Raw genomic sequence first — 22,472 nt, forward strand, 5'->3', positions numbered from 1 at the left:
GTTTCAAAGTCAAGGCCTCATAAAATACGGAGAAATCAGATTTTTCAAAGCACTTGTAAATAAGCTTTTTAGTGTCCTTTCAAGTTTTCATTAATGACAGAAAGTCTTTACAGTTTCTGCTTTCACTTTCCACACAATTCATGGTGTCAACTATCTACAGTATAGAAAAAGCTTCACACATTGAATATGTGAAGCAGCATAAAGTAGATAAAATACATATGTAAAAATATGAAGCAAAATGTCAGTCTGACATATTTGTTTTTTTCAGATGGAGTTTCACTCTTGTCACCTAGGCTAGAATGCAATGGCATGAACTCGGCTCACTGCAACCTCTGCCTCCTGGGTTCAAGCGATTCTTCTGCCTCAGCCTCTCAAGTAGCTGAGATTACAGGTGTCTACCACCATGTCTAACTAATTTCTGTATTTTTGTTAGGGACAGGATTTCACCATATTGGTCAGGCTGGTCTTGAACTCCTGACCTCAGGATATCCACTCACCTTAGCCTCCCAAAGTGCTGGGATTACAGGCATGAGCCACCATGCCCAGCCCTAACATCATACTTTTTACAAGCCCATGTTAGAGTACTTTCATATTCATATTACTGCCTCTCTATGATAAAGCCCACTGATGCAGAATATCAAACAGAACAGATTCAGCAATTCTTCATGTGAAAAGTACATAGCAACGTGACCAGAACCTTGTCCAGTGCCTGGCACAAGGAGGCACACAAATATTTGCTGAACTAATTAATCAATCACTGATCTTTAACACTTTCTGCTAAGCCAGCGTCTAAAAAAGAAAAAGAAAGACAACAAAAGAAAGAAACCTCTTTCCCTTCCTTGTCTTCACAAATATCTCTAAGTAACTTACGTGTATACTCCCAAAATGGTATTTCTATGTTTGCCATTATCTGTATTTAATATTCAGGTAATACAGATGAATATTAGAAAATTATTAACAATAGGTGAAATAAAGTCATTTAATTATTCTGTAATCACACAGCCGTAACAACTTTTAGGTTTATATAAATCTCACAAACTATTTCCAATACATGTGCACATCCATGAATGCCTGGAACATGAATTTGTTAGTTTAAAAAAAAATAGGGTCTTAGAGAAATCTACACCACTCCTTAATGCCTCACTTGGTAGTTTATTGCATATTTCTACTATAATTTATTTGACCACTGTAATATTGTTTAGACATTTCTAGCAAAATATATGGGAAATAAATGCATTTGTGACCAAGCATTCTTGTAACTAAATTTTTTACACATTTGATCACACTCTGAGAAAAAAACGTGCCTGGGGGCTGGGCGCGGTGGCTCAAGCCTGTAATTCCAGCACTTTGGGAAGCTGAGGCGGGTGGATCACAAGGTCAAGAGATCGAGACCATCCTGGTCATCATGGTGAAACCCCGTCTCTACTAAAGATACAAAAAATTAGCTGGGCATGGTGGCATGTGCCTGTAATCCCAGCTACTCAGGAGGCTGAGGCAGGAGAATTGCCTGAAACCAGGAGGCGGAGGTTGCGGTGAGCCGAGATGGCGCCATTGCACTCCAGCCTGGGTAACAAGAGCGAAACTCCGTCTCAAAAAAAAAAAAAAAACATGCCTGGAAGCTGCCCTGCTGAAACCGAGTGAGCGTATTTTGTGGCTTTTGATTTGACATATTGTGAAATAACCCTTAGAGAGTATATAAAAAATTTTCCCCAAAATAGGACGTTTTTTCCTTTACCCACAGTAATATCGGTTTTTGTAATTATTCTCCAACTGAGTCCGTTTAACAGTTTAAAACTGTCTTCATTTACAATGCCTAAAGCAAGGGTGATTGTTTCACATATTTAAATATAAATAATATGCGTAAGATTGTGAAGTGACAGCTCCAAGTACACACCTATCACCAACAGCAGGTACGAGTAGCCTTGAGAGACTGGCCACTTTTTACAAAACACAGTGTATTGAAGTATTAGCATTAACTGTCTATTAGGTTTTAAATTAAGATTGATCAAAAATTTTGTGAAAATTTTCTAAAGCTAAATATATATAAGGGTGGTTCAACTCAGGATGAAATATGCATTTTTTTTTACTAGCCCCTTTACCTTATTAGCAGATATTTTTAAAGGTCCTAGATACATTCAGTATCTCATGGCCCATTTGAGTTTTACTTTAAATTGTTATCTGTGTGAACGTATGCACATACATATTTGCATTTACATATATGTGTGTACACATACATCTATTCTACATATGCATATATCGATATGCATATATTTATATATGCATACACACAGGCACACATACATACATACAGACATGCACATGCACACACATGCACACATACATACAGACATGCACATGCACACACATGCACACACACATACAGACATGCACACACATGCACACATACAGACATGCACACATGCACATATACACATACATACAGACATGCACATACATATACACACACATGCACAATACATACAGACATCCACACATACATATGCACACATGCACACATACATGCACACACACATGCACACATACACACACACATATGCACGCATGCATACACACATATGCACACATGCATACAGAGATTCAAGACCTTACTTTTCCCCCTTAGGCTTAGCAAATCAATTAACACTAATGTTTTCTTGTGTTCTATTTTATCTTCTTTATTATTTAGACAGGGTCTCAGTCTGCTGCCCAGGTTGGAGTGCGCTGGCACAACCACAGCTCTCTGCAGCTTCAACCCCCCAGGCTTAAGTGATCCTTCCACCTCCACCTCCAAGTAGCTGGGAGTAGAGGTGGACACCACCACGCCCAGTGAATCAAAAAAAAAAAAAATCCAGCCAGGCACGATGGCTCATGCCCGTAATCCTAGCACTTTGGAGGCTGAGGTGGACGGATCACCTGAGGACAGGAGTTCAACACCAGCCTGACCAACATGGAGAAAGCCCGTCTCTACTAAAAATAGAAAATTAGCCAGGCATGGTGACACATTCCTGTAATCCCACCTACTCGGGAGGCTGAGGCAGGAGATCACTTGAACCCTGGAAGGCAGAGGTTGTAGCAAACAGAGACAGTGCCATTGCACTGCTGCCTGGGCAACAAAAGCAAAACTCTGTCTCAAAAAACAAAGGAAAAAGAAATTCTTTTAGAGGTGGTGTCTCCCCATGTTAGCCAGGCTGAACTTGAACTCCTGTGCTCAAATGATCCTCCTGCCTCAGCCTCTCAAAGAGCAGGTATTATAAACCTAAGCCATCATCCCCAGTCTCTTGTTCACTATTTTAAAGGAGTAATCCAAGGAATGTTCGCACTGCAAAGCACCACAGAAAGAAAATAAAACACTACTTCTCCCAGATTCTTCTCCTCGCATTAAACAAGTGAGTTAACAGCAAAGAAGCCTACTTCAGAGCTATCTGACCTGCTCACCCCACTGAGCTGCCAAGAGCTGCACCCGCTGCGTCCCACAAGCATGACAGGCTCGGCTCTGCGGGGAGCAGGCACAGCGCCACGCAGTCATCGTAACTGACATCTGTGGGCAAGACGCCGAGGTACACCTCAATCACGTGTGCCTGTCACAGAAGGCTCGCTCACGCACCTGCTTCAACCGTGTGAGCCCAGCTTGTGGGTTTTCCTTGATTGATGTTGGTGTAACTGTTTCACGCTCTCCGTGGGTGAAGGGAAGTGGGCTCTGCTCAGAGCAGTTTGTGGTGCTTTGCACTTCCACTTGATATTACGCAAGGAATAGCAAGTTACAGAGGTAGGCACACGCCTGCAGGCTCTCCACACCCTCACTGACGGATGAAGAAGGCATTGGACCTTAAAATAAAACAATGAACTAGGGGCTTTGAAACCCAGGAAACAAGCAGGCGAAGGAAGCATCTGTCCCTTTCACTCTGAGCCAACCCCAGATGCATCACGTGCATGTGCGCGCGTGCACACACACACACACACACCCATGGCCATCAGGGGATCACTGATTTCACCACCTCTTGGCTTTCTTAGAGGCTTTTAATGATTCTTGACTAAGCAAATTTGCTCTTTGCTCAAACTATCACAATATTCATGAAATCATTCTGACCTAGGGAAAAAACAAAAGAGGAAAAGTGACTATTTGAGCAAATTTCACAAGTTTCAACAAGGTTCAATCTACCCTAAGAACAGGTTTCAATAAATCATGCCCATGTGCATAACTTTTTGTCTTTTTTATATTCATTTATTTTCAAAGTAAATATTCAAGTCAGTTAAGTTAAAACACCTGATTTTGGATCTTTGGAACCCCACAACTGCCAGGCGAGCTCCCAGGTGAATGATCTGAAAAGACTCCATGGTCTTCAGTCACCCCACACTTGGCTCTCCTTTCTGTTGCCTCTACTCCTCTGTTACAAAATTTGAGGTAGTAACTGCAATTTTAGAAAAAGTAAGAAAGCCGGATTATAAGAAAACCCAAAGCAGAAAATAACTGTGTATGTTAGAAAAGCATTTACAAAAGGAAAAAAATCCACCAATCAGATGCCCAAACTTGGGTGGTTTTATATTATTATTATTATTATTATTATTTTTGAGACAGAGTCTTGCTCTGTTGCTCAGGCTGGAGTGCAGTGGTACCATCTTGGCTCACTACAAACTCCACTTCCCGGGTTCAAGTGATTCTCCTGTCTCAGACTCCCAAGTAGCTGGGATTATGCCATGCAGGGCACATGCCATGACACCCTGCTAATTTTTGTATTTTCAGTAGAAACGGGGTATCCCCACGTTGACCAGGCTGGTCTCAAACTCCTGACGTCAGGTGATCTGCCCACCTCTACCTCCTAAAGTGCTGGGATTATAGGCGCAAGCCACTCTGCCCAGCCTTGTGTGTTTTTTTAAACCACTTCATATATCTTGTTGGTGGACCCAGAGAAGTTTTAGCAAAAAATGTAACTGTTGCTTTCCTTTGAACTACGTGAAACTGTCTTTTTTTTAAACCCTTGAAATAATGACGGTTTCAAGGGATCCACCTAAATATTGTCTTAGACTTAAACATGTCACAGTACTTTTGGTGATTAGGACAAGAGGTTAACAAAGGTCACACTTCTCTTTTATTATTCACCTCCTTCACTCAAGTGGGAAGTAGGAAGGAATGGGAAGGGACCCTGAGCTAGCACCCGGAACCAGACCTGGATTTCAGCCCCATTTTAGGTTCCAGAGGTACACCTATTCCTCCACTTATAAAAATGTCAAAAAACAAACAAAAACCTAAGGCTCTAAAAGCAATATTTTATCTTCTCACATCTTCCCTTCCAGGACCTTCTACTCCCGTTGAGGGTCACTCACTCAGAGTGGGCTGAAGGTCACATGTGCAAACTTAACTGGATCCCTGCAAACGTGGCTGGATTTCTGAACTCCATAACCGAACTCATCACAAGTCACTTTCTACCTTTAACATCGATGTTTTCCCACTGGTCCCCGAGCTGCCTTAACATTTTCTACCCACCTTGCTTTCTTCTAAAAAGCATTTTATTGAAAGATGCAAGTTTCCCAGTCACTTTCAGAAGTAGAAGAACCTACTACACTGCTATCCTTTACCATTTTCAGAGAAGAGTATGCATCTAAGTGAACTATCCACATCTAAAAGAAACCCACGTAATGCAGGAAGCATAAAAATAGGAGGGAAAAACCTGTATTTCTAAACCATGACTACAATAACCAGGTAGTCCCTGTCCCCAGCTGGTGTGGCATCCAAAGACATACTGAAACTTTCTAATAGATGTCCAAGGTCAGACATTAGAAAAAGAAATGATGCCAACTGAATGCCATAATGTAGGGAAAAAGTCCTTAAAACGAACGCTGTCTCTACTAAAAGCACAAAAAAATTAGCCTGGTACAGTGGCTGGCATCTGTAATCCCAGCTACTCAGGAGGCTGAGGCAGCAGAATTGCTTGAACCCAGGAGGCAAAGGTTGCAGTGAGCTGAGATCATGCCACTGCTCTCCAGCCTGGGTGACAGAGCAAGACTCTGTCTCAAAAGAAAAAAAAAAATCTGTGTGCACAAAATGCTGACAAACCTTCACTGCACCATTACAAGCTAACAAGAGCTACACTTAATGCCCACTGCTAAGAAAATATATTAATTTCTGTAATGCTTTCATTTTTCTACTTTTCCTTCCATGAGGATTGAGCACACGTTCAGTCTACAGGATTACCGTCAGCCTGACTTCGAAAATGGCTGGGATCGGGTGTAGGGCACAAAGTTCAGGAGTGTACATGCAAAACTACAAAGCCTTGACCCCATCAGAACGAAACTAAGCACCTACGCCACATGAACTAAATTATTTTTCTCTCTTAAGATTGTGTGATTTCTCTCTTAAGAAATCAGCTTCTGCTGGATTTCTTCCACAGAAACACTATATATTTTATATTGTAGAACGAAACCAGAAATACGGGAAGCCCAGGCACAAGTTTCCTCCTTTGCTCTGAGTAACCGAAGTGTTGATCAAATTTTACAACACGGTCAACGGTACACTTAAGGATTGGGATCAACGCACCTATGATGCACAGCAACTGAAAACTGCAGTAACAGCAACTGTGTACAGCAATCCTATTGTGCATGTACATAGCTGATTTAGAAATTTTAAATAAGCTACTGTACTTAATATTCCTTCCAGCAACCGCTAGAGGTATAAAGTATATTTTTATTCTACTCAGGAGGAAACTGAGGCTCAGGATGTTATATCATTTCCCCAATTGAGGGCCGGGCGCGGTGGCTCAAGCCTGTAATCCCAGCACTTTGGGAGGCCAAGGCGGGTGTATCACGAGGTCAAGATATTGAGATCATCCTGGTCAACATGGTGAAACCCCATCTCTACTAAAAATACAAAAAATTATCTGGGCATGGTGGCGCGTGCCTGTAAACCCAGCTACTCAGGAGGCTGAAGCAGGAGAATTGCCTGAACCCAGGAGGCCGAGGTTGCGGTGAGCTGAGATCACGCCATTGCACTCCAGCCTGGGTAACAAAAGCGAAACTCCGTCTCAAAAAAAAAAAAAAAAAAAAAAAAAAATTTCCCCAGTTGATAAAGCTGCCTGTGAAGCTGAGATTCAAACCCATTACTTCCCAGTCCCAAAGCTTGCCTCTTCTCCTGAACTTCTCCTGCAAAGGTCAATCTCTGCGGTAACAGTGGGGGTTAGGGGTGAATGCGAAAGCCCCTGCCCCGCCCACCCAGGAGAGGTATGAAGTGCTTGTTATTCAGCCACAGCTGGTACTGACCATGGCAGGCCGCAGTTCCAGTGAAGCCACATTCTGGTTTCTTTGGAAAAATTGACTAAACGTTTATATAAACATTTTTAACATACTGGCAGAAAGTCATTTAAACACACACGCACTCATGCATGTGTACACATACATACAACTCCTCATATGGGCAAACACAACATTTTTGAAGGATTGATCAAGCTCTCTGGTCCTTCAGTTTATGCTGTCTGCCCGACATCGCCTACTTGTCATTTATTATATTCACCAGGAAACCACACTATAGTCCAAAATTACCAACAGAGCCATTATTAAATTTATATTAGGGTTACATGCACAATGCACATCAAAATTCTCCTCAAAACTACACATAGTTTTAGTTGACTGTAAAGAGCCATGAGCTTTCACAACAAAAGCTTCCGTCTTATCCCATGTTCTGTACCTGCAAATGAACAATCAAACACCAACACGGCCACTAAGCAGGTCCAGTGCATGGCAGTGACGGCGGCTCTTGGGTTCAACTAGCCCGTGTTTTGCCAGATCCACGAACTAGCGAAAATATCAAAAAAGGCAGATCACAAAAGCAGAAAGCACCTGCAGGAACCACTATCAGTATAACCTTTCTCGTCCCTCTTTCCCCTTCAAGTTTGATGATTCGGCAGTTCTGGAACTCTTCCGAGAGAAGTCAAGACTCATTCTGCCAGCCCCAGCTGTTCAAAGCTCAGCCCAATCTGTTCCATAGAGTTGGCTGCATTCTAACAATCATGTGGCTACAGTTCACCTTCATTTGCTGCAAAGATCATTAACTATCCCTCAGAGAGATATAGTATTAAAGAAAGAGAGTGCTCGAGGCATAATAAATGGAAGTTCCTGGGTATCAGAGTTCAAAAGAGGTAAGACGATGCCAGCGAGGCCACCTGACGGTTTGTACAGCCAGAGAAGAGGGAAGGAAACAGGGGCAGGAGGGAGGCAAAATCAGAAAGAGAAATAAGAAAAGCCAGAATGCGCCTGGCAAGCGTGTATGTTCATGTGAGAAGAATACAGAGGGAAAAAAGGAAATCTGAAATAACGACGACCGGACATGTCATGTGAAGTCACAGCAGTGACACGGTCCTACCTGTCTGGCAGCTCATTCTATGACCGAGGTAGAAGCAAATCTGCAAGGAGAGTGAGAGCACAGAGCATGGATTACAATCCTATACGGAAAGAATGCCGGATTCCAGACCTTTGTTCAGTACCGTAAGAGACAGTGCATTCAATAAAACCTGTATTTAAATCATGTATCTGACCTCCCATTCATAAAACTGCTGAATTACAATGCGGGGTGCGCGTGTTTCTCCATTCAACTCATGCATTCAGTTATTAAAGTCTTGCATTAGTCTTTCCGAGTCTTTTTCTCCAACCACCCCTTCCTTTTCCCCCCAACAAACCAGCCCTGTGAAAACACTCGGTGACCAGAATGGCCGCTTCATAGGAAGTTCTGTGTGATTAACATAAACACCTGGGAGAGCTGCAGCGCATGACGCCAGCGTTAAGTCAATACCTGTTGTGAGTGAGTTGCAATTGTTTTATTAATCCAAACTAAACTCCAGTCAATAACGGAGAGAGAACTGGTGGCTAAATGGGATTTCTAGTGGCAGACCTTACTGCCTTTCTTTGGAAATTCACAGGGTAATATAACAAAATAAACAAACAAACAAAAAAAACGAAGACAAAAGCTCCATACATGACATCTTTACTATTTATCTTCTTTTCCTTTGTTGAATCGATCCCTAGAATAATGGTTTTCAACTGGGGGCAAACTTGTCCCCTACAGTACATTTCTGGTTGCCACAGCTGGGGAGGGGAATTACACTCCTGGCATCTAATAGGGAGAGGCCAGGGGTGCTACTATATATTCTAAAATGCACTGGACAGCTCCCCTCAATACTGAATGATACACCCCCAAATGCCAGTGGTAAAGAGGTGGAGAAGCCCCACCAAGAGTCCTTTCAGGTATGACAGTCCGTGTTCTGATACACGATATGGATTTCAGGTGGGGCAGAACGGGCGCTGTTGTGTTTTGTGTTCAGCAGGGCTCACTGCAGCCTCGACCTCCCTGAGCTCAAGCAATCCTCTCACCTCAGCCTCCTGAGTCGCTGAGAGTACAGGTGCACGCCACCATGCCTGGCTCATTTCTGCAGTTTTTGTAGAGACAGGGTTTTACCATGGTGGTCAGCGTGGTCTCGAACTCCTGGGCTCAAGCAATCCTCCTGCCTCAGCCTTCCACAGTGCTGGAATTACAGGCGTGAGCCACCTGCCTGGCTAAAAGCATTTTAAAGTAATATTTTGCTACCATTAAAATACCTTCTCTCCACATGGTAAAACACTTAACATAAATGGAAAGGAAGGCTAAGGGCAGAAATTTTAACCGAAGTTAGAATCACAATGGAACCCTAGTAAATCCTAATATAGCACCAAACTTTGCACAAGCCTTCAACCAGTAATTTAATTACTTAAATGCTTCCCCCTGCCAAAAAAAAAAACCACAGTCGGATTCAATTCACCTAGGAGAATGCTTCAGAATATATGCACCCAAAGACCGTAATGTGAAAATTATATTTGTAAAGAAGAAACACAGCCTTGGCCCCCTCTTACGAAGACACACCCACAGGCCCATCCAGTTATAACAAAACCACAACTCAATGGTCAAGTAAATTGGTTCTATGTAAAAAGTCTCTAGGTAACGCTCATCTCAACATGAAATAAAGTAATTCACCTGGGGTGGGGAAAGGGGCGGAGTTAGGAATTAACCCTTGCCTGAAAGAAGACAGACAATTCCCCCAACCGCATTTGGAAACTAAAGAGCAGCCTTTGATATTATCATCTGTCTTCAGCCCAAAAGCTCTAGGGAGTGGACCTGACATTTACATGGCCTGGTAAAAAGTAATTTGCTCTGACGTAATTTGGTGTAAGCTCAGGTCATGGCCCGAACTTGCCAAATAAACAGAACTGCCTGGGATTCTTCCCAGTGGCGCTGGCCTCCAGGCTGAGGAGCTTGCTCACCTGGTGGCTCCCTTCTTCCCACTGATCCTCACACACTTCCTCTGGGTTTTCCATGCGTGTGGCGGGCTACGGGCAGCGCTACATGCTTGGGCTCTGGCTTTGCCGGAGTCCTCCTGGCAGTCACACTTGGACTCCAGAGCTCCTGGAGAGGAAGAGACAAAAAAGGAGGTGCAGTCTTAAACAGCAACAGAGCTGTGACCTCCCAGCCCAGAAAGAACATGTTTTGCCTTGCCGGGATGGGGAAACAGCTTTTGAAGTCTAGCCCAGGCCTCCCTGATGCAGATCATCCACCAGCTATTGTTCCAGCACGCATTTCCACTCTACTAATAGAGACACGATGACAAAGGGATTCATTCACTGACAATTAAATGTTCACTATCCTCAAGGTACTGGGAGCAGCGGAAAATGTACTGGGGAAAGGTAGCGATGTGTCCTCACAGTAGAAGAAAATATCCAAAAAGAAATTTTTATTTGAAAAGACTTTGTTTGGGCTAAATGTGTCCTGATATGTGAATAGAATATAAAATATAAATTTGGTAACTTAACTGATGAAACTGTCCATGTGTAGTTTAAAAGAAAAACGAGGATCCAGTTTTGTTAAAATCCTAGCCGCTTGCCAATCTAACCCCGAAAGCTGCTTTCGTAAACCACTATTGGCAGAATTTCTCACTTGGGTGAGAGATAACACCACGTTATTAAGCTATGGTTTTAAAAAAGAGAAAAATTAGCGGCAGGAGTACTGGATCATTTTTTATTAAAACCAGGTCAATTAAGGGAACCTTTACTAGCCAATATACTTATACCCACTGGAATGTGTTAAAAAACCAAAATCCTCTCCAGTTCAATCCAAGAAGAAAAACATGCAGAGAACAGCAACATTCAGCAGTGAGTATTGAAAGTATTTTCAAGTCTGGGCAGAATTCTAGAAATTACTAAATTAACCAACGATGTACTTGTGTTGAACAGAACTCTCATCCTGAATGCAATTATATTAAAACTTCTGACAATTTCGTCCCTCAACGTTCTAACCTCGGGTTGTCGGAGGTTGGGGTAAGAATGAAGGACATATGGATGGGATGAGGAGGATGGGAAGAAAATACACAAAAACCGTATTCACAATTCAGCAGTTTTGTACAATGACAGATCATTCATCTACTATTTTTTACTCAGGAAACTAAATTCACTCATTAGCCAACGTTTATTAGGTTTATTGAATAAACTATAGAAATGTAAATCACAAAATGAATTATATAACAAAATGTAGGTTTTTATTATATGCCAAGATTAATGCATTTTCTCCTCATGTAAATTTTCCTGGAATAAATACACAGTTGATCACAATACTTCCAAATCACTTTCCTGTTTTCTTGAATTAGAAAACACTATGAGCAACGTATTCGGGCGTGTGTGCGTGTGTGTGTGTGTGTGAGTGCGCGCGCACGCACGCACGCATTTTTGGCATCATGCTTATATAAAGTTTTGGCACCATGTTCTTTTATCTTACAAAAGCATGCTTCATCTATCATTTACTAAACAAAGTCAGCAGTTTGAATTAAGTTGCTTAACTATAGTAACCAGTGTCAAGGAAATTTTATTTACTTAAAAACATATTTTTTGAATAAATATGGTGAGCACTACATTTCTGTGGGTTGCCTTGGAGAATGTAAATAAAACACTACCAGTTGATTCTTGTCAATTACAGTCCTTTTGTAGTTTGTGGCACTTGTAATCTACAATAGGAAGATCATTCATTTTCCTAATGATTATGGACAAGTATGCTGAATTCTCTACAACCTAATTGAGGAGAAGGTAAGTCAAAACATCTTCATTCTTCTCTTAGCCATCTGCAAGGTTTCTTATAGGCACAAACTATATAACATCATGTCAGACCATTTTTATGAGTTTCCCAGGACTTGTAAGTTATTTAGACATGAGCATCGTGCCATCCTAAAACTCTAAATGAGCAAATTTAAACAAACAGAGGAAGTCGCCACATGGAAAAGTTAGGAGAAGCAGAGATTTGGGCACAGAGGTAGTGATCAAAGATATATACTCTAGTGGAATGGCAGAAAATAGAATTTCCTGAAAAAAGTAAATACGAAAATGACATAGAAGCAAATGGCAGAAAACCTTCCATTCCATTGGGTCATAGTAGGCAGCTCAGTTTTTTCCCCATTCTTTCAGTGTAGTTAAAGCCTGATATGGATGGGGGACGTCAGACTACCTACCGAGCAGGAGTACCTGCTCACTACCTGGGTGATGAGATCTGTACCACAAACCTCAGCATTATGCAATATTACCATGCAACAAACATGCACATGTACACCCATATTTAAAATAAAGATTTTTGAGGCCAGGTGCAGTGGTTCACACCTGTAATCCCAGCACTTTGGGAGGCCAAGGCAGGCGAATCACCTGACATGCGGAGTTCAAGACCAGCCTGGCCAGTATGGTGAAACCCCATCTCTATGAAAAATACAAAAATTAGCCAGGCACGGTGGCGTGCACCTGCAATCACAGCTACTCAGAAGGCTGAGGCAGGAGAATCACTTCAACTGGGAGGCAGAGGTTGCCGTGAGCCGAGATTGCACCACTGCACTCCATCCTGAGCAACACAGCAAGACTCCAGCTCAAAAAAAAAAAAAAAAAGAAAAAAAATACAAATAAAATAAAAGTTGAAAAAATAAAACCTCATGCGGAAAATGCCTATGTCGAACACAAATCTATCAAGTTAACCAGGAAAAGGAAGAAGAAAACAGAGCAGCAGCAGCCACCACTGCTGTCATCCTCTAATTTCACGTGGTAATAAACGAAGATGGACGGGGGAAACTCTCAGTGGTGGCACTTCCTTCTCAGGTAAGCCAAGCTGGCTACAGTGATCAGTGTTCCTAGCTGTGAGACAAGACGCTTATCCTGGCCTTTTCATATTCTAGGCATTTGAGCACCTTGTCTCCTGGGCCCTTCCAGCCCTTTTGGCCCAATTTCTGTTCATAATCACCGGAGCAATTACTCCTTCCCTCCTCTGCGGCCTTACAGAACTTCTGTGATTCTGGTAGTGCAGCACTTCTCAAACTGCAGGGACCAACTGGGTACCAGTCCGTTTCTACCACCAGAATCCAAATGCCTGGAGGACAGATTCAGCATCTTACCTATCTTTTATCCTCAGGGTCTAGCAGAGAGTCTGGTATATACTAGGTGTTCAGTAAATTTCTGTAGAATAAGCATGTGAGTGAAGAAAGAAGCATTTAAATTATCCCAAATACAAAAAGAAAAAGACCAGAATGAAAATCATCTAGTTTGTATATCTCAGCCCTCCAGTCATTACACTTAAAAGAACGCTAAACACAAGATACTTTTAAATATAAAAAAAAAAATTCCCAAATAGAAAAAGACAAACTATCCCATGTAATTTTCACAAGGACAGTGGACATTATAAATTATAGCCATGAAACTCTAGTCCTTTGTGACTTATGTAGTGTTTCCTTTAGTTCTACTCTTCATCTTTCCCAAGATTTGTTTTTCCATCCTGAGTGCTCCAAGCTAAAGACAAAGATGACATAGGGACACCTATGTATATAGACACAAAATCTCTCACTTTCTGCAAACAGTTAGGGTCACTATGCCCAGCAAAAACATTAAATTCCTGGAAAGGTACACAGAGAGCTGTTCCTAACTGTTCCAAGTAACTAAAATCTACTCTCTTGCTATGCCTGGTGTTATATTTTACTACAGTTCTGAAAACTGTGGACTACTTATAATTAATGAGAAAATATGAGAGGCTTGGAAGTCAGTCAACCAAAAGCCAAGGTCAAGGTTCTTAGGGAGCTACCTGTTACTAACGGTAACTGGTTAGTACTGGTTAGTAACTGGTTAGTACTGGTTAGTAACTGGTTAGTTACTGACTGTAACTGGATAGTACTGGTAACTGATTACTTACTATAGGTTTTTATTACATGCCAAGATAAATGTATTTTCTAATCTAATTAAGGACTGTAACTGGTTAGTACTGGTAACCGGTTACTAACTATAACTGATTAGTACTGGTTAGTAAGTGGTTAGGTACTGACTGTAACTGGTACCACTGTAGCGTGGCTGCAAAGCTGCACTGTAGAGTGGCTGTGGAGCCAGAGGGCCTGGATTTGAACCCACACTAGCTTTGGGAACTTGACAAGTTATGAATCTTCTTCTGCCTTTACCTCTTCATTTTTAAACTTAAATAAAAGGGATGCCTTCCTCACAAGGGTATTATGCAGAGTGAAAAAGTTAATGCAGGTAAGCAAATAGAAGCATATGTGGCATGCATTCAGAATTTAATGGTAGCCGGGCATGGTGGCTCATGCCTGTAATCCCAGCATTTTGGGAGGCCAAGGAAGGTGGATCATCTGAGGTCAGGAGTTCAAGATCAGCCTGGCCAACGTGGTGGAAGGCCATCTCCACTAAAAATACAAAACTTAGCCAGGCGTGGTGGTACACGTCTGTAATCCCAGCTACTTGGGAGGCTGAGGCAGGAGAATCACTTGAACCTGGGAGGCGGAGGTTACAGTGAGCCGAGATTGCGCTATTGCACTCTAGTCTGGGTGACAAGAGCGAGACTCCATCTCAAAAACAAAAATAAACAAAAAAGAAATGAAGAATGGTTAGAGGTAATATTATAGAATCACTTTCATATATCCTTGTCCTTTAAGTTATGACATTAGTAGGACCTTCCAGAAGATGAGAAAAAACTTCTCCTGAGCCAATTTCTGCCGTAAAGTCACTGCCATTTGGGAAACATTTCACAGAAGGAAGGTGTAATAAACCTGATCCTGAAACATTATGTTCCAATCACACAAGAAATCATAGAAGGCATGAGAAATAATCATTCCATTGACCACACTTGTATTGGTTTTACTAACACCCATATGACTGCACACATAAGAAAACCTTTTAGAGCCACATATAACAGAGTAATCCAGGAACACTCTAAGCTGCTTATTATTTGGGCCCAGGTGACCTGCTACTCTGAGCAATTCTTTATCTGTCCAATGGTAATAGTCATTGTCACAGTCATTGTAATTAGTCCATTCTCACACTGCTAGTAAGACATACCCACAACTGGGTAATTTACAAAGGAAAGAAGTTTAATGGGCTCACAGTTCCACATGGCTGGGGACGCCTCACAATCATGGCAGAAGATGACGAAAGAGCAAAGGATGCCCTACATGGCCGCAGGCAAAGAAAGAATGAGAAGCAAGGGAAAGGGGAACCCCCTTACAAAACCATCAGATCTCATGAGACATATTTACTACCAGGAGAACAGTACAGAGGAAACGGCCCCCGTGAATCAATTATTTGCCACTGGTCCTTCCCACAACATGTGGGAATTATGGGAGCTACAGTTCAAGATGAGATTTGGGTGGGGACAAAGCCAAACCGTATCAATCATCTTCACCATCCCTCACATTATTGGTAAACCTCAAATGAGATGGTATGTATGAAAGTGCTAATAGTTCATCCATGCTACCTTTACATCTTTATTCCTCCTGATTCCTATATAACGCTGTGAGTTTGCTGTGACTCTCTTCAGTTTTCCAAGCGGCTCTCAATACTTTCTCTCCCGCTTACATTACATCAGGTCTAAGGGGGAAAAATACTAAAAAAAGTAAAACAACTTCTTGTTTCTGAAGAAGCCAATCAAACATTTCTAATGGATAAGTTCTCAATGTTGAAAAACCAAGAAAATCTATCATAATAAGTGTGTGAAGAGGCCAAGTAAGAGGAGACAGTTACCACAAAACTATACAAAGACAACAGATGATGGAATATGCAATGTTAGGACCCAGTTTGCTGTAAAGAGAACAAATAGTGACCTCCTTCCCTGAGTTTGGACTTAGCACACAAAGGAAAACAAAGGTACAATATGAATGCTCATTTTTCACTTTGGAAACAGACGGCGAGCAATGTCTATGAACACTGGATTTTATATCCTCCTAGATATTTATACAGAGTAAGACCAAAGATTATTACATAAAAGTAATCCAATAAAAATCCAATTTTATGTTCTCTCTCCTCTTAACTGAACAACCTATTAAAATTAAAGAACAGACACCAACCTCGAAAAGATTTGCGTATAGCCCTTTTTATCTGTTAAATTGAAAATTGTTTAATTTATATCCCAAATATTTCATTAAAAGTATCCTTGTGGACTGGGCACAGTGGCTCATGCCTATGATCCCAGCCATTTGTGAGGCCAAGGTGGGCAGATCATGAGTTCAGGAGGTCGAGACCATACTGGCCAGCATGGGGAAACCCGTATCTCTACTAAAAATACAAAAATTGGCCAGGTATGGTGGCACATGCCTGTGGTCCCAGCTACTAGGGAGGCCAAGGAAGGAAAATCACTAGAACCCAGGAGGCAGAGGTTGCAAATTCAAATTAGCCAACATAATTAGTTCAAGAAATAGATCTAAATTTCCGACCCTAAAGGATATCACATGTTATCATAGATAAAAACAAAAGTCAATCTATTTACACCCATGTTACCGTTGAAGAGTCTAGGGTTCAGAGGCATGATGGGACTGGCAACATTCACACTGCTAATAAATGAAGCACTGGGATTTGAACTCAGAGTTTTCTACATCTAGTCTCTCCCTCCCCATCACAGAACGCCTCCGCTCAGAGTACACATCTGACAAAGGAGAGGTGTGGAAGCCATTAATGAAAAGACAGATTGGAGTCAAGTAGCAGAGGTGACATCGCTGGGTCTCCTCTTTACAGCCTGTAGGTGTATGGAGCCATTTAAACTGTTTATGAGGAAAATAACAATGTCAAAGGGGAACAGAAATATTATCAGTAGAGACAGATACAATTTAGGAATAGAACTGAAACCTTTTTCCCCCTGACAGGGATTTCTGGTCAGATAGTGATCTGTTTGATGAATAGATTCAGAGACATTGTTCAACGTAAGGGTTATCAAGTCACTCTTTCCAACTTTTCAAAATTTCCAGGATATATCACATTTATAATGACAATCTCCTGTATGCAGACATCATCCCCCACAAAAAAAAAAAACACCCCACTTTCCTGTATTGTGAAAATCCAGGATCGGTTTTAATGAAACCCAGTAAATGCACCAAAAAAGTAAAATATAACCATACTGATAGTTACCACTTTACTCTTAGAAAAAAATGCATGGTACCCCTCATCTTCCTCAATACAGTCAACAAAAATGTATTCATGGATCATTAAGCTCTGTGATATCCTCGAAAGAAATGAACTATTTCAAGTGGGAGACAAGACTGAGGGATAAGCTATGATGAGTGAAAAACACCTTTTGGTTCCCGAATCCAAGCATTCACTGAAAAGGTGCGCTTGTTTATGCAGTTTTTTAAAAAATAAAGTGAGCTCTAGTTATGATACAGTAATAATATGTGCTATCCTTTGACAAGTATAAAATATAATATTCTGGCTTAGGCCAATTTCGCATGTAAATGGATAACCTAAAACACCACGGTCAGAAAATACCAATGCCGAGCTAGCAATCCAGGTCAGAAAAAATGTAAAAGAAAAAGTGCTCACATGATGTTAGGTATAAACCAATACAAAAATGATTAACTCTGGAAATGGTTTTTTTTTTTGTTTTTTTTTTTGAGACCGAGTTTCGCTCTTGTTACCCAGGCTGGAGTGCAATGGTGTGATCTCGACTCACCGCAACCTCTGCCTCCTGGGTTCAGGCAATTCTCCTGCCTCAGTCTCCTGAGTAGCTGGGATTACAGGCATGCGCCACTGTGCCCAGCTAATTTTTTTTATTTTTAGTAGAGACGGCGTTTCACCATGTTGACGAGGATTATCTCGATCTGTTGACCTTGTGATCCACCTGCCTCGGCCTCCCAAAGTGTTGGGATTACAGGCGTGAGCCACCGCGCCCGGCCAGAAATGGTGTTTATGTTAGAAGGTATACAAGGTTATCAACAACTTTTATTCAGCTGGTTCCATACCAACGCAAAGCTTCATGCCTTAAATGGCGTCATGAAGCCAATTATAGGTCTACAAATACATTTATTTTAAAACAAGAATAAGGACAGTCTGGCTCACTGTTTCTTCATCTTTCTGGAAAACAGGTTTCCATGTAAATCTTTCTAAGGGAACACATCTAACGTCCAACCACAGTTTTCTTGGCTTTCAAAAGCCCCTAGATACTTTGTCTATTCTTTTCAGCGAAAATGCAGAAAAACTACCAGCAGAGAAGAGAAGCAACTGAACACTTGCTAAGTTTGAGAGACGGACATTAGAAGGGCAAATACAGTTCTGTCTTCAGGGAATACCTAAATACATTCTGATCTGATGATCCCATCTTTAAAGCTTTCAAAAGAAGTGAGTCCAAATGCAACATCTATTCTTGAACTCAGCTTAGAAGATATTTTTTTCATTATACAGAGTCTCCTTTCCAAAGATCAGATAAAAGACATGATAAAAAGACCCGTCTTCACCAGGCACAGTGGCTCACACCCGTGACCCCAGCATTTTGGGAGGTCAAGGCGGGCAGATCATCTGAGGTCATGGCCAACATGGTGAAACCCCATTTCTACTAAAAGTATAAAAATTAGCCAGGCATGGTGGTGGTTGCCTGTAATCCCAGTTATTTGGGAGGCTAAGGCAGAGAGAGAATTGCTTGAATGTGGGAGGCAGAGGCTGCAGTAAGCTGAGGTCACAGCACTGCACTCCAGCCTGGGCAACAGAGCAACACTCCTTCCCAAAAAAAAACATGTCTTTACCTCAGTTTTTCCAGTTGCTTTTATGAGGAAGCAGGCCCTCTCCTTCACAGATGGGGGAGAATAGTCAGAGTCTTGAAAAACTATGTGCTTTGGATATGGAGCATGTCAATGAGCAGTCCTGAGTAACATAGTATTCTTTAGGTAACATAAGATGCAAATATTATAATCCCTCATCAGATAACTAAACTATGGACCATGGTACGGGACTTAAAGACACAGAATCACAATGCTGTGGGAGGTCTTCATGTTAATTCTTCCTTATAAAAGATTTTGTAAGTAAGAATCTGAAGGACATAGAAACCAAGTTACATTACCACATTTACTCAGTTACAAAGCCAGCACTAGATCTCCAGTCTTGACTCCTGATGAAATCTTTCATTATGTACTAGAATGAATTTTTAAACCACGCCTACAATTTTTACCCTGACCACCAATTCACTTCTTTCTCATGGCTAGATGTTAATAAATTGCTTTCAGAATTGATCAAGGGTTCCACTATTGCAGAGGATGTGCTCAGAGCTGGGCCAAGAACAAGGCCTAGGAGAGATGAGGGCACTGTTTGCGGTGACAGTGTGGACTCTACAGGGAGACGTGCCATATGCAATATACCATAGGCGCACACTCTAAGGGAAGATGACTCTTCGATACTGGTTTCAGCAAAAAACAGCCGACAGCGCAATGAGAAAAAAGGTAAAAGAAAAATCTCACTCTTTGATTTAAAAAATGCCCCCCCCCCCCCGCAAAAAAAAAAAAAGAGCAACACTACTAGGAAAGAGTTACTCCTGCTACATTAGAACAAGGCAAGGAGGAAGAAAGATAGAGCGCTTTTCTTTATCTAAGTTCCAGGGAGAGCTAGACGGAACAGAAACTGGGAGGAGAGCTACTGCCAAAGCCCTGAGTGCCTCAGGTGAAGGGAAACCGTCCTGTTCCATTTCTCCCTTGAGTTCCACATGTGGTTTCCCAGTGGGCCATCATAAGAGTCCAGTACTGGGGAGAAACAAAAATTACCAGCTCCCACAGCTTGTAACAATTGAAACTAGTTATTTAGGATACCCAGAAAGGATTAAAAAAAAAAAAACTCATTCATTTATCCTTGCAGGCCAGTTAGGTTAATAACCTCAATTGACCACCATGAATGAAAAAGGTTAAGCAAGAAGGATTCCCATATGGATTCTGCCATATATTGTTTGCTGTCTTACCAACTGCAATTTGGGGGCCTTGAGGCCACTGTAGCGGACTGAGGTTAAACAGGGAGACTGCTGGTTTACAGCCTAGTCTTGGCAATTTGGAAGTAAAATAACCAGTATTTACTCAGGCTACTAGTTGTCTATGCTTCCTTCTTCCTCCTCTCTATCAGATGACACAAAGCAGTGAGTACCACATGGAGTCTGCCCAAAAATTTACAAATTGTCACATAAATCGTATCTCATCTAATACAACCACCACGAGAAAAAAGTATTCTATCATCATTTGACAAATGATAAAAGGAGAACTCAGGGAGTTACAGACATTTCCCAGTGCTCACTAGGAAAGTGGAAGAGGCTGCATTCAGAGTTTCTGACACCAAGTGCCCCAAGCCACCTGTATTCACGTAAGTGAATATCTCATCTTCATTCTCCTTTCCTTTGCTCACATTGAAAGGGCTGAACAGAAGAGGTTTCTGAATGTTCGATTTTAGGATGATTTGTAGATTTCAACTCTCCATGTTCTTCCTATGCCCAGACTATTATCAGTAACAGCGTTGGCATTATATGCTAAAATTGGGTCTCTGGAAAAAAAAATACAATTTTTGGAAATAAAACAAATACAGGCTTAGCAGACATTCGGCAGGGTCAGCGGGGATGGGCAAGGAAAGTCTAATAGTCTTATCTATCTTGGTTCTGGAGCTAAGAGCATCACGTCTCCAGTGGAAAGGTCAAACCTGCCTTTCAATCAAATAATGAAGCTTTCCATGCTAATCCTTACACAAGAGAGACCAAGAGAATTATACGGGGATCGTGTTATGGATGTAGGGAAACACACCACCTGTTCTTCGGACACCAGTGCTTTTGGTTACCCCCATGTTTTAAGGGGATAAATATAACTTTTTGGAAGATTTAATAAAAAATCCAAAAATTATAATATTCTTTCTCCTCCCAAGAAAACCAATATTCAGATAACTGGGATTTGATTAGAGTGGTGAAGGTACGCAAATCTTACGCCATTAGAGCACGCAAGAGTTAGCATTCAGATAGCTCAAGTTATGAAGCGATCCCTTTGCTGTGTGATTCAGAAGGCTTGGCCCCCTGCTTTCAGATTAAAATGAAGACTGAAAGACTCAACTTCAACCACGTCTGAATGTCTGTGGGCTGTTTTCCCCACAACTAACAACCTTATTTAAACTCCCAACTTTTAAACTGCTAAAACCATGGAAACATTAATAATGGCCTTCCTTCATTAAACCTCAACTTCCCCTCCCACTTGTACTTTTGACCAATTTACTCACTTCTAAGCAAGCACCAGCATCCTGTTCAGTTACTCAGTAGGACCTCTGTATCTTTACCCAACACCCTAACCCCAAAGAACACCAAAACCCACAAGAAAACTTCAAGATCTTACACTCCTCCTAGTCTACTGAAGGCAATTATGTAACCTCAAAGTTTTTGCTTTAATTTTTTATTTTTTCAGTTGCCATGGGACAGACTGGGCAGCTCCATCTGAACAGGGTAATTACTGGCCTCCCAAAACACACTCACTCTCTCTCACACACATACAAAACCTGCAATGATATACAGAAAAGTAAACATAATTTTAAACGTTTTCAAAGGAGCCAAGAGGGTGCTAAACAATCAATGGCTTGCTTTGCTAAGAACATAAATAAACGAAGCAGCCGTTTATTGTCAGGAAAACAGCATTTTCAGCGCTGAAGTAGTAGGAATAGCAATTAACATTTCTTCAGAATTTGTCAGGTACTGTGGACTAAGCATTTTGGCCAGATCATCTTTTATCATCTCCATAAATACAAATCTACAATTCTCATTTTTACAGAAAATAAATAAGGTGAAAAGAGGCTGAGTCACTTGCACAGGGCTGGTGAGTAGAGGAGCCAGGATTCAAACCCAGAGCCCACAGTCTTGCTGCTGTCACTGTCTCGTGGTCCCCAGCTGCCCACAGCCCACGTGATCATCACGGCTTGCTTCTGGTCTCATCCGCTGACCCACTGAAGAAACTCAAATCATCCCTCTCATCTACTGAAACTAAGAATAATTCAAAATATTTTGGGGTATCAAAATGCATAAGACCCAGCCTGAGCTGAGACCCTGTCTCTACAAAAAAACAGATTTAAAAAATTAGCCAGGCACAGTACTGCACGCCTGTAGTCCCAGCTACTCAAGCAGCTGCGGTGGGAGGATCACCTGAGCTGCAGTGAGCCATGATCGTGTTCCAACACCCCAACGTGGG

General features: G+C 41.6%; 1 long non-coding RNA gene across 14 annotated transcripts in view; it reads right to left on the reverse strand.

Moving 5' to 3' along the window:
- LOC103792230 (uncharacterized) overlaps positions 1 to 22,472 on the reverse strand; it is a 585,886-nt gene that overhangs the window by 165,506 nt on the left and 397,908 nt on the right. For 9 of the 14 annotated variants that reach the window (XR_013533642.1, XR_013533640.1, XR_013533639.1 and 6 more), the window contains one exon: positions 10,279 to 10,420. The exons of 2 other annotated variants lie outside the window; for them this stretch is intronic. This is a non-coding gene — a long non-coding RNA (uncharacterized LOC103792230). Of the gene's footprint in view, positions 1 to 8,350; positions 8,391 to 10,278; positions 10,421 to 22,472 lie in introns of all 14 variants that reach the window. 3 more of the 14 variants (XR_013533648.1, XR_013533647.1, XR_013533650.1) reach the window with 1 other exon arrangement.

The sequence above is a fragment of the Callithrix jacchus genome, chromosome 4 (genome assembly GCF_049354715.1).
Source record: "Callithrix jacchus isolate 240 chromosome 4, calJac240_pri, whole genome shotgun sequence".
Taxonomy (NCBI): domain Eukaryota; kingdom Metazoa; phylum Chordata; class Mammalia; order Primates; family Cebidae; genus Callithrix; species Callithrix jacchus.